The sequence below is a fragment of the Sceloporus undulatus genome, chromosome 2 (genome assembly GCF_019175285.1).
Source record: "Sceloporus undulatus isolate JIND9_A2432 ecotype Alabama chromosome 2, SceUnd_v1.1, whole genome shotgun sequence".
In the NCBI taxonomy this organism is placed as follows: Eukaryota; Metazoa; Chordata; class Lepidosauria; order Squamata; family Phrynosomatidae; genus Sceloporus; species Sceloporus undulatus.
In genome coordinates, this window is record NC_056523.1 from 243,419,294 (window position 1) to 243,433,658 (window position 14,365).

General features: G+C 41.1%; 1 protein-coding gene across 5 annotated transcripts in view; it reads right to left on the minus strand.

Annotated features, from left to right (window-relative positions):
* The window catches only part of APBA1 (amyloid beta precursor protein binding family A member 1), a 184,817-nt gene extending 178,314 nt beyond the window's left edge, over nucleotides 1–6,503 (minus strand). For 2 of the 5 annotated variants that reach the window (XM_042447251.1, XM_042447252.1), the window contains exon 1: nucleotides 6,323–6,502. The gene's annotated coding sequence lies outside the window, so the exon portion shown is untranslated. Of the gene's footprint in view, nucleotides 1–6,322 lie in introns of all 5 variants that reach the window. The other 3 variants (XM_042447255.1, XM_042447253.1, XM_042447254.1) reach the window with 2 other exon arrangements.
* Between the last annotated feature and the right edge of the window lie 7,862 nt (nucleotides 6,504–14,365).

Below are 14,365 nucleotides of genomic sequence, written 5' to 3' on the forward strand. Positions count from 1 at the left end.
TATTCAATATGAATACAAATAACCTTGTAATACTGATAGGGCACTTTTCAGTTCCCCACTTGAGTCAGGTCTGTTTCAATTAACTACCTTTGTAATCTGTGACACAGATGTATATTTTCTTGAAGTTATGAGATAGAATCTTTGGTTCATTTGGAAGATACCAAAAGTCAGATGCTACTTACAAACAATTAAAAATTGAAGTGGATCTACAAATATGCATTCCCCCCCAACAATGACAACTATCAACCCTTTAAATGCAGTCCTCAGTAATCACCACATGTGAAAAACTGCCGTCCTTGTCATATTCCCATTTAATAGGTTAGTGGGTTTTTTCAACATCATGAATTCTACAGTTTTTACTGATGGCTATTTTTGGAATTTTAAACCATTTAAGGAAAAAAAACTGTGCTGGAATGGCAAGTGATCTGTGATCATTCCCATGAGCAGTATTCTGACTGGGAGGACAAATGTGAGTAAGGAACTTAATGGCAATTATTATTGGCAGCTGGGGTGAACTATGGAGAATCAGGAAAGAGAGAGACCAGACACAGGTGTATTTTGTGAGGTAAAAAATACTTTCTGGGTAGATTACAATATTCCTCTGTGGATCAAAACAACCCAAGTGGTACATACAAATCCTGGTGGGATATAATGATTTTGGTAGTTTAAAATTACACCCTTGTGGGTTTCCTTCATCTCAAAGGTCATGGATTAAAGATTTTCCTTTCCTTAAGTGTGGTCAAGTATTTATTCATGTTACATATAAATATATCATCAATATATATATCATGTTTGGATTTTGCTTTATCTCTAAATATTTAGCTCTGCTTATTTAAATTATAGACTTGGAACAATTGCTAAGGTAAGGCTTATTTACTGCTGAACATAAAGAAAACAAAAATGACCATGGAGGATTTACATAAATTCAACCTAGATAACTAGAGAATCAAAATAGTTAAAGATTTTCTATACCTTGGATCAAACATTGATCAGAATGGAGACTGAAGTCAAGAAAACAGAAGAAGACTAGGAATGGGAAAGGCAGCTAAAAAGAATTGTCCAAACCTAGTACCATGCACAGATGTGGCAGCTGGTCAGTGAAGACAGTGGGTAGAAAGAAAATCAACTCATTTGAGATGTGGTACTGGAGAAAAGTAGTAAGCATACTATGAATGGCCAAAAAGCCAAACAAATGGGTCCTAGAACAGATAAAGTCTGAATCTTCTCTGCAAATCAGGATAACTCAAATCCACAAGACAGTGATACCTTTACTGGACCAACCAAAATGCATGTTGCAAGCTTTTGAAGCTTCATTGGCTTCTCCATCAGGCAAAGGTATTAAATATCATACAGGAGAAAAAATTATGACAATGTGAGTCATAAACCTACATTTTTGTCAAGATGTATCTGTTCTCAGTTGAGGTGGTGTCACTGTTTTGTGGATTTGAGATGTTATTGTACTTTGCTACATAGCCAACATTGCTACCCTTGGATATGTTTTCTAAACAGAGGCTGTGCAGTACTTTGGCCACATCATGGGAAGGCATGACTCATTAGAAAAGGCTATGATGCTAGGAAAGGTGGAAAGCAGTTGATAGAGAGGCAGACCACATCTCAGATGGTCAGACTCAGTCAGAGACGCCATGGGCCTGAGCTTGCAGAACCTGAGCAGGGAGTCTTGGTGTTGTCTTCTTCACAGTGTTGCCATGGGCTGAGGCAGCTAACAACAAACAACAACATTTAAATTATTACATATTCTCCTTTAAAAAGCTTCTATGTCAATGGTTATTTTAAATGAAAATTGAATCTCAACTTTGGATTGATTTGTTAGATATTTCCTGACTTCCTCTCAACAAATGGGACTCAAATGTTTACTCCTTTAGAGTTAACACTGGCTGCATCCAAACTGCAGAAATAATCTGATTTGACACCACTTTAACTGCCATGCCTCCATGCCTTGGAATTCTGGGAATTGTAGCTTTGTGAAACGTTTAGTGTTTTCTGTCAGAGAGCTCTGGTGCTACAACCAACTACGATTCCCAGAATTTCACAGCATGGAGCCATGGCAGTTAAAGTGGGGTCAAACCAGATTACTGTATTTTTGCAGTGCGGATTCAGCCAAAGCCTATTATAAAATAAAAACTGAAATGAGTAAATTAAGTTGTTTGGGAACAAATTATGCTGATGTGATAGGGATCTTTATGCAGCTATGTAAAAGCAAGATACTGTCTAAGATTAAAGAGGTAAACAAGCAAATGTTGCTGCAGAATTATTTAGTCAGTTGACATTTATTGCCTCTCAACCCATCAGCCCTCACTTTTTTTTAGAATTAACTGATAAAAAAGAAGAAATAATCAAGTTGTGTTTTAGCTATGCTGGTAAATCAATTCTAAATACATCTATTAGGTGTCCTTCAAAGTAATAAAAAACATGCTAAGGATCACGTTATTAATAACATTCATTTTTCAAACAGTAAAATTCATTTTGCATTAAAGAGAAAATAAACCGTGTGCTTTGTCATATGAAAAATGCCAACAAGCAGTGCTCTCATCCTCAGAGTCTACTTCCTCTGGCAATCTTTCAATTTATATCCAACAGGTCAGCCTATTAATATCTTTTATTTACCAGCTTTCTAAAATGCCACGCTTCATATCTGGCAGAAGACAAAGCAACAGTCAAAAGACATTACTCTTATTTTAAATCAAGCCAAATACATTAGTACTAAACAAAAATGTAGCTGCAAGCTAGAACTACAAAAGAGACACTATATGCCTGTGAACTATAGAATATATAAGGTAGTATATACAAATATTACTTAGCAAACCTTTAAAGGTTTAAATCCAAACCTTATGTCCCCTTTTAATTCAGACTACCGTAACCTATAACATGCTGTAAAAATAAACACACTCTACCTATAGCTTTCTCTTTCTATACCACAATTTATAGAATGATAGATATAATGAATGGGTCTGAACATCATGGTAAATCAGTATGTGACTTGTTGAATTCTGACTTGCTGTTGCATCCAAACCATTTCAATGAACAAACCATGGCTTGATACCACCTAATTAAAAATCATAATTTGCTGTTGGTCAATGAAATCTGGCTTGTTTAAACCATGGCTTTTGTCATGTCTAAATCCAGGACCATAGCCCTGGCCTATACCCCAGTCATCCATATTGAAACAGGAGCCGAAAAGGAGCAAGGGAAAAGTAAACAAGAATCAGGGTAAACAAACAGTGATTTGCTTGGATCTCTGCAAGAGAATTTGTGGCTAAAGCAACAAACCATGGCTAAAATAAACCTTGGCATAGGATGAAACAAATGTGGCCCACAGAAATATTAGCTTGACAACGTGACTACAGTTGTATGATTCTAGACTTCCATAATGATATTCAGCTTTCTATTAGAGTTGCCCAATTTTCCAGGAAGGATACCTGAAGCTTTTATAGCCGAATAACAAAGAAATATAACAGATGACGCCTTTCTGCATCACTTTATTTACAACCTATTGAGCCTATTTCCTCAGAGGCATAGGAAGTAGGCTCAAGTCTATAAAAGCTCATGCTACCAGATCCCTTTGTGTATTGATTTTCCAGAAAAACAAGGTTATGTCTTTTAATTCTAAGTATATAGAGGCATACATAGAAAACAGATGAACAAAATGAAGCAGTAAATATCTCTACATGGCATTCATTGTTGGAATCCTACTAAGTAAAACAGTGATCACCAAAGACCCAAGAATATTCATTTAGAATAAAGAATATAAAAAAGTGCCTTGATATTAAAAGATAACCAAATCTTGAACAGCATAATTTAAAAGAGTGTTACTCAAAGTAGTGGTCCAGGAACTGGTGCTGGTCCCCAAGCCATTGGTTACTGGCCCCTGGAAAGTTTCCAGGGAAGAAAGAAACAACGGCACCCAACGGGTGCACATTTACCACTGCTCCCTGACACACTGGGGTGGAGGTGAGGGAATGATTGCCAGCCCCCCACATCAAATAGCCTGAGAAGCATTGGTTTAAAAGATTGACTGTGACCTCAAATGAGGTCAGTCACAACAACTGGAAATAACTCCCTTGGATTTAGCTGGACTTTCTTACATGTGCAAGCCAAACCTATGCACAGACATGCAGAAAGAAGCCCCGCTGTTTTCACTGGTGCTTTCTTCCAAGTGGCTGTGCATAGGAATGCATCTGTGCAGCCAAATTCTGTGCATGCTTACTCAGAAGCATGATCTTCTTTGCTTGATGGTTTTTAGCCCCTTGCAAGTGTGTACAGGGTTTCAGTCTCGTTGTGTCTGGAAACAGAGGAAAGAGCTCGCTGTACAAATCTGTCCCCCTATCAAAACAGAGAAAATGAAGCCACCCAGATGTATACATGAGACATGATGACTTTCAGAATTAAGGCAAAGATGAAATTTTCCTATTCTGTCATTGTTAAGACATCTACATAGCAAAATATACAAGACTTTTTTTCAATTTCTCTGTCTCTAATAAATATGACAATGTTCTATATAAGCTTCTGGAATATGTCAAATGCAGGCAGCAAACACTGAAAAATATTTCCCATTTTGACAGCAGTGCAGCAGAACATAAGGTATTGTGACTCAGATACCGTTCAGCTGATGTTAGCCAAGTCTCTGAAATACATAAACAAAGGAATGTCTAGATGTGTAGTGATGGATGTGCGCAGCCATACCTTGAGGCACACTTCCAGGACAGAATCAGCAGCATTCTTTCAAATTAGAAATTTGTACTATATATGAAGTCAGTTCATCACAAGATCAGGAAAGTAAGCACCACTTTTTATTCTTTGTAATACGTACTGTTGTTTGTGAGCTAACACACTCTATGAGGAGCCCTTCAAAAATATTGAATTTCGCCTCATAAAGAATGCTACCTGCAGTCTGCTCAATAAGGCTGGCAAGAAAAGATGGGAAGGTGTTGAATCAGGCTCAAAATGTTGAATTTATAGCAATATGGGAAAGGTGTTGAATCTGTAGCAAAAGTGCCCAATTCCTTCTTCCCAACAGTAACCGAAATGGCAAATACCAAATCATAGCCATAGGTATAAAAAGATATTAAAAATACAATCAGGGTAGAGAGTGATCAAAACAGCAATGGGCTGAGTACAGATGTGGCTCTAAGAGACAAGGCAAGCCAAAGTGCCTCTCTCCCCTGAAACTGATGTGTGTCAACAGCAGCAGGTCCTCTCTTCCCAAGCTAAGAAACAACAGTAATAGGAGTAAGATGAAGAAGAAGATGATGATGACTAGGATGATGACAGCAAGAGTAGTAGGATGAAAATGAAGATGACTAAGATGATGACAGCAAGAATAGTAGGATGATGAAGAAGATGAAGATGACCAGGATAATGGCAGAAAGAGCAGTAGGATGATGTAGAAGATGACTAGGATGATGATAGCAAAAACAGTTAGATGAAGAAGATTAAGATGACCAGGATAATGACAGAAAGAGCAGTAGGATAATGATGAAGATGACTAGGATGATGATAGCAAGAGTAGGATGATGATGATGATGATGAAGATTACGAGGATGATGACAGCAAGAGCAGTAGGATGATGACGATGAAGGCTGACATTTTGAAAGCCACTCTGAGGGCATTTCTAAAGAGCCGAGTATAAACACAACAAACAACAATAACGACAACGACTTAAGATGATGACAGCAAGAGTGGTGAGATGATGATGATGATGATGATGATGACGACGACAGCAGCAGCAGCAGCAGCAACAACCTGCCAGAAGCTGAGGAAAGGTACTCCTTAATCCTAAAAGATGTGGGTGCAGGAATGGGGTGGGTGGGTGGGATGAAAAGAAAGCACCAGCGCCCCCTTCAGTCAAAAGGAAAGAAGTGACTTAATTCCTCCTCCTCCTCTTCCTCCCTCTCAAAATGTGCCAGGTGTGCCCCTTACATTGCCCACCCACCAAAACACACACACACACACACAGAGGGCTGATCTAATGGGTTTCATAGCAATAATCCTTTAGGATAAACACACACGTCATTCCTGGTCTTGGGGAGGGGTAAAGAGGGTGAATTTGGGGTGGGGTTTCTGCCCTCTTTTAGGGGATGCCTGGGGGGCAGCCCCCCAGGCATCCCCTAAAAGAGGGCAGAAGCCCTAAGAATTGGGGTTCATGGATAGCCTTTCCCCTCAGAGTGGCACCCCTTCCTTCCCTTCCCTTCCCTTCTGCAGCAGGCCCTCCTTCTGGGCGCCTCAGAGTGGCTTATTCCCCCTTCCTCCCTCCCTCCCTCTTATTCCTCAGGAAGAGGGCGAAGAAGAGCCCCCTCGGGGTTACCTTTGGGCGGGGAGAAGAAGCGGCCCTGAGGCGGATGATGGACGAGGAAGACGACGAGGAGGAGGAGGAGGAAGAAGAAGCCTGGGAAGGCGCTCTCCCTTCTGCCGCTGTCTCCACCATCTTCCCCCTCCTCCTTGTCGTCGTCCTCCGCCTCCAGCTCCGCCCAGGCCCGCCTCTCCCTCTCCCGGCGTCACTCCGGCGTGGGGGCGACGCTTTCCCGGCCAAAGCCTGAGGCCTTTCTCCTCCTCCTCCTCCTCATGGAGGGCCAGGAAATGGCGGCGGTGGGACGCCAAGGAGACCTCCTTTTCCAGAACCTTCCTTCCACTTCAACCTCTGTCCTTTCCTGGAGGATATTAGAAACGTCCTCCATTTTGAGCATGATTGAAAAGCATGAAGGAGCTTTGTGTCTTGAATGCCCCACATTTTGGGGTGATTTTGTCCTTGGTTAGGTTGCCCTTCATGGGAGGAAGAGGAGGAGAGAGTATTTCAGCATGTATTTGCTTGTTACCTGACAAGCAACACCTACTGGAATTCCCATCTATGATGATGATTATTATTATTAAGGTGTATTTATAAAGCGCTGTCAATTTACACAGCGCTGTACGTACAACGGATTTAGACTCTGACCCACTTCCGCCTCGGAGTGTCAACGATTGTATCAAATAAAATTAATTTTATCAATTAAAAACAATAAAATAAATCTGCCTGTGGTGTACATTATACAGGGGGGGGGAAATTAAACGTAATACATATTAACATACGATAAATAAAATATAGCAAGCTACTAATTAAACCTAGGATAATAATCACTTTTGCACAACTATTAAAAGCACAGGAGCCCTGTCCAGTTTTTACTCTGGCAACTCTATCACTCTGGCAGCCTAAAGCGTCTATAGAAGCGCCACTCTCTTCCTCTCTCAGCCCACAGGCTGTGGAAGCCCACCATCATGGCTTTGGTGCGGGGAGTGCAGACCACACTGGGTGACACCTCAGAGTTGGGGTGATGCCTGGTCCCTATGGCGTCATTGGGGTGTCTGGGCCACACTGGATGACACCTCAGAGGAGGGATGATGCCTGGTCCCAATGGTGTGACTAATGGGTGCTGGTCACACTGGTTGCCACATCAGAGGACAGGTGATGCCTGGTCCCAGTGGCATCACTGGTGTGTGTGGACCACACTGGGTGACACCTCAGAGGAGGGATGATGCCAGGTCCCTATGGCGTCACTAGGGGGTGTGGACCAGACTGACACCTGAGAATTGGAGTGATACCTGGTCCCAATGGTATCACTGGGGGGTGCAGGCCACATTGGGTGACACCTCATAGGAGGGGTGATACCTGGCCCCTGCGGCATCACTAGCGGGTGTGGACCACACTAGGTGATACCTCATAGGAGGGCTGGTACCTGGTCCCAGTGGCATCACTGGGGTTGTGTGGATTACACTGAGTGACACTTCAGAAGAAGGGTGATGCCTGGTCCTAGTGGCATCACTGATATGTGTGGACAACACTGGGTGACACCTCAGAGGTTCTAATGGCTTCACTGGGGGTGTGGGCCACACTGGGTGATACCTGAGAGGAAAGGTGACTAACAGTTGGCCCCTCTTCCCACTGTGGGGGTGTTTGGTCCTGCTGCTACCAGTGCCCTCCTCTCCCATTTTCCCAAGTGTCTTTGCTAGCTCACCTGAGCAAGGTGAGGCATCAGGAAGAAAGGTTTATTGCATATGTGCCTGTCTGTGCCTTCTGCCTTCCCTGGTTCCTGGGCTGGCTCATCATGACTGGTCTCTGTGAGCAGGTGAGGGGGAGACAGGGCAGGCTGCCACCAACATCCCCAGCACCTGAACCAGGTGACACCAACACCAGGAACACCACTGCCTGCTCAGGTCACTCCTCCTGCCCTTTCCAACTTCTCCAGTGCTGTGGCTTGTTTGGGTGAGGTAGCCAAGACACCAGTCCCCTCCTCCCTCTGCCTCACTTGCCCAGCTGCCGGCAGCGGTGGGTGGGCATCTGAATGGGTGGTGGGAGGCCAGGGCAGGGCAGGGGGCAGGTGAGATGCCACTGCCACCAGCAGGCCTTGAAAAAGGGGTAAGCTAGTTGGTCTTGCATAGTGGGGGAGCCCTGCAGACCTTTGTCCCAAGTGCCATCTCAACTCTTTCCACAGCTGCCTCTGCACTACAGAAATACACTTGGCCCTCCTTATCCACTGATTCTTTATCCATGGATTCAATCATCCACAGCTTGAAAATATTTTTTAAAAATATAAATTCCCAAAAGCAAACCTTAATTTTGCCATTTTATAGAAAGGACACCATTTGACTACGCCATTTTATATAATGGGACTTGAACAGCCATGGATTTTGGTATCCATTGGGAGGCAGGTCCTGGAACTAAACCCCAGCAGATACCAAGGGCCCACTGTAATGCAGTTTGTCACTGCTTTAACTGTCCTGGCTCCATGCCATGGGATCTGAAGTTTGTTGTGGCACCAGAGTTCTCTTATACAGAAGGCTGGATGTCTCCCAGAACTACAGTTCCCAAAATTCCATAGTATTGCGTGAAAGTGATGTTAAATTGCATTAATTCTGCAGTGCAAATACATACAGCCCGTTTGAAGTAAAAATAAGAGACAGTGTGAAAATATGCAGAGTACCCCTTCATCTGAATAAGCTACACTCAGTGTATGCATGCATGTGTGTGCACATACACATGTGGAAAGAACCATGTGTTCCAGAGGTAGAGAATGAGGTTTGCATGGTCCCATGTTCAATTACTGGCACCTCCAAAGATGGTTGAGAAATCTCCCAAATGGCTAAAATGTCCAGAAAGGATTTCTCAAATAAACCTGCCTGAAACCTTAGGCACTAATAGTCAGAAAGTGACAGGTGGCCATCATATTTTTGCAGTGCTATTATTATAGTCCCTTATCAGCAGTGGAGATTCTGTGAAATGCAGATCAAAGCATCTGGAGGGCTACAGGTTCCTGAACACTGTGGTGGACAATAACGATGGTGATGTGCCAGTGGTCTAACTGCAAGGTAGCTTCCAGCGTTCCTATATATTTCCTGAGGGAGCACTTTTGGGAATAATTGTACCTGCCCATGTCCCAAAGAAAGACAGACGTGTTAGAAAATTTCCCCCCTGCCAAATGTTGCATATCAAATCACCAAGCTTAGTGGTGATCTAGTGATGGGAAGTTCAGAGAGAGCACATGCATGCAGAACTTGTGGAACCAAAGCAGGCCAAATATGTTTTTGTTGTGAGCTTTCAAGTCATTTCCAATTTATGGCAACCCTAAAGTAAACCTACCATGGGCTTTTTGTAGCAAGATTTATTCAGAAGGGGTTTGCCTTTGGCTTCCCCTGAGGCTGAGAGAGTGTGACTTGGCCAGGGTCACCTACTGGGTTTCCATGGCTGAGCTGGGATTCATACTGTGGTCTTCAGTCCAACGTTGTGGAACAACCTCCCACAGTTGGCCTCTTTCCAGCTCTCTTTTCTCTGGCAAGTGAAGAGCATTTTATTTGGACAGACCTTTGAAATGCAAGTTATACAGTATAGCAGTAGCATGTGTGAAGTGGTAGTTTTAAATGTGATTTGAAGTCTTTTAATAATGTGAAGTCGAAAGCTTTCATGGCTGGCATCCATATTTTTTGTGGTTTTTTCAGGCTTTGCGGCCATGTTCTACAAGAGTTTATTCCTGACGTTTTGCCAGCAACTGTGGCTGGCATCTTCAAAGAATGCAGTCTCTGAAGATGCCAGCCACAGTGCTGGCAAAACGTCAGGAATAAACTCTTGTAGAACATGGCCGCCAAAGCCTGAAACAAAACACAAAAAAATTTTTAATAATGTTTTCTATATATTGTTTTGAAATTATTTTTTAACTTTTGTAAAATAAGATTTTAATTTAATCTTGTTTTAAAGTTTTGGAAGCTGCTTTGGATCTGGTCTGGTCTGGCAGGATCGAGTCCAACCCTGTCCCTGGGGTTTTGGCCTGCGTCATCTGAATTTGATGATGCAAGGCCAAGAAGAACCATGGGCTTTTGGCCCGTGTGGACAACTGGTGAAATATATACCATTCCAAGTATACAAACTGGAGTTCAACCTGTAAAAACACATATTTCACTACAGTACATTTCACTAAAATAATGTCAGTTATAGCCTTAGAGGAGAAAAATCTGCTCCAGAAATAAAACGTGACCAAAAAAAGTGACCACTGAAATCAATGGGACTTGTGCAATAATATATATTTTTTTCCAAAGCAAGAAAAACATTTCATTTTTAGCCAATACAGCTTTCCTTTTTTAAATCAACGATAATGGTAAAATATTAAAATCTTCCAACCACCATCACACACACACACACATATATATATATATTATGATCTACATCTACATAATCTACATTTTTTATTTTGTTTTATTTTATTTTTGGGGCAGAGGTTGTCTTGGTAATGTCTTGGATTGTAATTTAGAAATACATCTCTCTACAAATATATGCACATTGAACAATTACTCAAACTCCTTGTTTATTATAAAACCCAATAACATAAAATTTAAAAGACCTTTCGCGGATAATATTAAGTGTTTTAATCACAGTACCCAGCTGAAGCAAGCCTCTGAGAAATGAACTGCTCTGGCTTAAGGTCCATAACTGCCCTGTGTGTTATTTCCATGAATGTGTTCATGTCTTAGAACAGAGCCACAATACTTCTACAAGAGAGAAAGCAGGAGAGAACATAAATGGGGTTTTAAGGTCAGAAAGCTCAAGAATTGCCAGAGAAAGAAACTAGTGCTTATATCATTTGAAAATCTGGAATCCGGCTTTCAAATGTCATCATGCTTTAATCTCTAGTTTTTATAGTGGCTTGTGAAATACTTACTGTGCAAGAAAATGATTGAGGAAAGTTCCTAGTGGGACACCATTAATTATTTCTGAACCCAAAAATAATAATAATACACTGATATCTAGACAAAAATTTTAATAACAAAACCCCCTTATGATGTAATGTGATATTATGCATTATTATGTTAGTAAACTCAATACATTTTTGACTTCTGTCATAAGAACTTTTAAGTTTCAGAAGTATTTTTCCAGTCCCTTTAAATAGTATCAGGTTACATTCTTTTACAAAAGGGGTATTAGAACAAGAAAAAGTAAGATATTTAGAGTCTAAAATTGATTTGTGAATTTTTAAAGAGAGAACCAGTTTTCTCCCCAGTAATACTGTTTTCAATATTTGCTTGACAAAAATTAACAATATTTTAAGAATGCTGAAAAATGTTTTCAAAGCATAAATAACACTATTTATTGTGGTTATCAGAGTTCAGTGTTGTTGTTTTTAATCTACAAAATACTATGACAAAACTAACAACTAAAACATCTTTTAAAAATATTTATTTGCTTGTCTGTTCAAATAAAAGTTCTCTTCCTCTTTTAATTAATTTCATCTAGACACTAGGGATTCGTAGCCTGTGCAAAAACCTCTGTTAGTTATGGACAGCTCTTCCACAAGTTTTATGGAACTTACTGAACTATATGATTACTTGAAGAAAGATAATGTAAAGTATAGTTTTTACCCTTTTCGACTTATCAGTAAGGTAAGGAGTCCTGACTTTAAAGGGACAGTGAATAAAAATATAATTAAATGGCAGAAAAACAATGTTAGTATCCTGAAATTTTTTTTGACAGAGGCAAAAGCTGGAAAGCACATCTTCACGTGAACAAAGCAAATGTGAAACTATGTGGTTTACTTAGGTAGGTGTGTCTGACCTCTGTACTGTTCCCACCTTGTGTATATAGAAAAAACATTCCTGTTACAATATTCTGTTCATTTCAATTATCTGGATACACCATACTAGTTCACATCCACTTTCTTTATTTTGTAAAGTTAAAAATAGTCCTTTTCTCAAGTGAACAGAAGAAACAGAGGTTTTTGATTTGGCAATGTTTGAATGTCAGACAAACATTTAAAGTTTGAATGTTAGAAATATGGAGCATTCCAAACCATATATTCTTGGTTCTTCTTCACCTTAAGCTTTTTGGTAACAATGGTATAAAATTAAAATGTGACCAGGGGTTGTTAAACTGAAGTATTAGTGTGATCAAGGCTATAATATAACAAAAATTTACAAACTTGTGGGGGGGTCGTAGTGGAATGCAAGTTAAAATGGGCTGCTGCCTGTGCTTGGGCAAAAATTACTTTTAAAATGCAAAAATACTTCAGATACATTAATGCATAAAGTTTCCAGGGCAATGAACTGTTACACTGATACTTTCCAAAGTGGCAAGTAATTTTTTTTTTTTATTACACTCTTTCCCCCCTAAAGGGGCACATTACACTGTAAATAACAATGTAATAGTCACAGTGGTGGACTGTCAGCAGAATGCAGCTCTGGGTTTTTGTTTTTTCAAAGCAGAAGCAACAACTTTTCCAATGCTAGGTAATCAAATGGATCTTTCTAGTTATGGCAAGTGAATGGAATGATAACAAGGCTTTGAAACCGTAGTCTTTATTTGTGACAAGTTAATACTGTGGAAGTCAGTGTGGGAAACAAGCAGAAGCTGGATAGAGATATACACATTTTAGTTAATGATGCAGGTGTGTTCTTCAAAATTATTTCTCTAATCTCTCCCAGCTTTGTCCACGAGGGTTCTCTGTACAGCAGCAGGTGAGGCCTAGGAGGTGGAGTGGCAGTGGTCTATTTGGTCTCCATATCCCTCACTAGGTGTCCTGTCCCAGTGTCTACTGGATGAGTGTGTCTATTTAAAGATGAGTGGTTGGGACAGAATAGGGATTCTGTTGGTGTAGGTCCCCCATGCTGCTCAACAGTCTCCTTTCTTGGCAGTGGTGTTGGAGTCTTCACGACTGGTTGTGCTGGGGGACTTCAACATCCACATGCAGACTGCTTTATCGGGAGCAACTCAGGACTTCATGTCTGCCATGACAACCATGGGTCTGTCCCAAGTAGTATCTGGTGCCACCTATGCTGCTGGACACACTCTAGAACTAGCTGTCTGTGCAGGAAAAGATGTTGATGATCTGGAAATGGAGGTCTCTGTAGTTCTGTTGTCATGGACAGATCACTACCTAGTGAGGTTTAGACTCACTGGAATGCCGGGTTGGGGGTGATTAAGATGGTCCACCCCAGGAATAGAGAAATGGACAGGGCTGTGGACACAATTGCTCCTAAGCTTCCCCTCCCACAGAGTGGAACCAAGCAAGCATCCTGGTTTACCTGGGAGCTGATGATGAAATGAGTGGGATGGAAACTATAGTAATGATGGCAGGAAACTCGGAGTGAATTTGACTGAACACGGGCTAGAGTTCATTTGAAAACCTATGCCATTGCAGCGTCAGCAGCAAAAATCCTTCACTACCTCCGCTGCAGCTGCACAGTGTCATCCAGTGGAGCTGTTTCGAGTGGTCAGGGGGCTTCTGCATTCTGCCCTGCAAGAGCAGTATATAAACCACTCAATTAGAAACTAAAAGTTGCTTTGCACCTGGCTGAAGATCTATGTTAAAACAGTGTGTTTTACAGACTCAGTCGATTGGCGGTAAATACCACTGAATCCAACAACACTTAGGCTGGATCTGCATTGCAGAAATTATCCAGTTTGACATCACTTTAACTGCCATGGCTCAGTGATATGGAATTCTGGGGATTGTAGTTTGTTGAAGCATCAGAGTGGAGCTCTATTAAATTGGTGTCAAGCTGCATTATTTCTGCAGTGTGGATCCAACCCTCCTCCCCAATGACAGGGCCAGGTGTATGACTGAGACTCACCTGAGAAACTTCAATTAGTTGTTTTAGATGTCTGTGTTATAATGGGAGTTTTGAAACCATGTTTGATCTTTTGTGCATAAATGATAGAAAACTAGAAGATCTATTTTGAGGAGGGTATAGCTATAGGAGCTATGAAAGTAAACTCCTAAACTTCAAAATTTACCACTCCATCAGTGTAGCCAAGGTACATCTAATTCACCATTTTGCTTCTAATATAGCAACTGGCTGAATGTCTCACAAGCAGATGTTGATCATCTCCTGT